This window comes from Chiloscyllium plagiosum, unplaced genomic scaffold (genome assembly GCF_004010195.1).
Source record: "Chiloscyllium plagiosum isolate BGI_BamShark_2017 unplaced genomic scaffold, ASM401019v2 scaf_8979, whole genome shotgun sequence".
Lineage (NCBI taxonomy): Eukaryota > Metazoa > Chordata > Chondrichthyes > Orectolobiformes > Hemiscylliidae > Chiloscyllium > Chiloscyllium plagiosum.
The window spans coordinates 18131-19413 of NW_025210431.1; positions in this window are offsets into that span (position 1 = coordinate 18131).

The following is a 1283-nucleotide window of genomic DNA, read 5'->3' on the forward strand; positions in this document are numbered from 1 at the left end:
AATCTGCAATTTGAAAGGGAGAGGGTACAATCGGAAGTGACAATATTTCAGTTGAATAAAGGGAACAATAGAGCTATGAGGGAGGAGCTGGCCGAAGTTCAATGGTACAATACCTTAGCAGGGATGACAGTGGAGGAACAATGGCGGATATTTCTGTGTATAATGCAGAAGATGCAGGATCAGTTCATTCCAAAAAGGAAGAAAGATCCTAAAAGGAGGCAGGCGAGGCCGTGGCTGACGAGGGAAGTTAAGCAACATATAAAGTCAAAAGAGAAAAAGTATAACATAGCAAAGATAAGTGGGAAAACAAAGGACTGGGAAGCTTTTAAAGAACAACAGAGGATTACTAAGAAGGAAATACACAGAGAAAAAAAATGAGGTACGAAGGTAAACTGGCCAAAAATATAAAGAAGGATAGTAAAAGCTTTTTTAGGTATGTGAAAGGGAAAAAAATGGTTAAGACTAAAATTGGGCCCTTGAAGACAGAAACAGGTGAATTTATTACGGGAAACAAAGAAATGGCAGAAGAATTGAATTGGTACTTCAGATCTGTGTTCACTGGGGAAGACACAAGCAATAACCCAGAGGTAACAGTGGCTGAAGGACCTGAACTGAAGGGAATTTATATTTGCTAGGAATTGGTGTTGGAGAGACTGTTAGGTCTGAAGGCTGATAAGTCCCCGGTACCTGATGGTCTACATCCCAGGGTACTGAAGAGGTGGCTCTAGAAATCGTGGATGCGTTGGTGATTATTTTCCAATGTTCTATAGATTCAGGATCAGTTCCTGCAGTTTGGAGGGTGGCTAATGTTGTCCCACTTTTTAAGAAAGGAGGGAGAGAGAAAGCAGGGAATTATAGACCAGTTAGTCTGACCACAGTGGTGGGAAAGATGCTGGAGTCTATTATAAAGGATGAAATTATGACACATCTGGATAGCAGTAACAGGATAGATCAGAGTCAGCATGGATTTATGAAGAAGACTAATCTTCTAGAATTTTTTGAGGACGTAACTCTGAAGATGGACAAGGGAGATCCAGTCGATGTAGTGTACGTTCAGAAAGCCTTTGATAAAGTCCCACATAGGAGGTTAGTGAGCAAAATTAGGGTGCATGGTATTGGGGGCAAAATACTGACTTGGATTGAAAATTGGTTGTCTGACAGGAAACAAAGAGTAGTGATAAACTGCTCCCTTTCAGAATGGCAGGCGGTGACCAATGGGGTACTGCAGAGATCAGTGCTGGGACCGCAGCTTTTTACAATATACATTAATGATATAAATGATG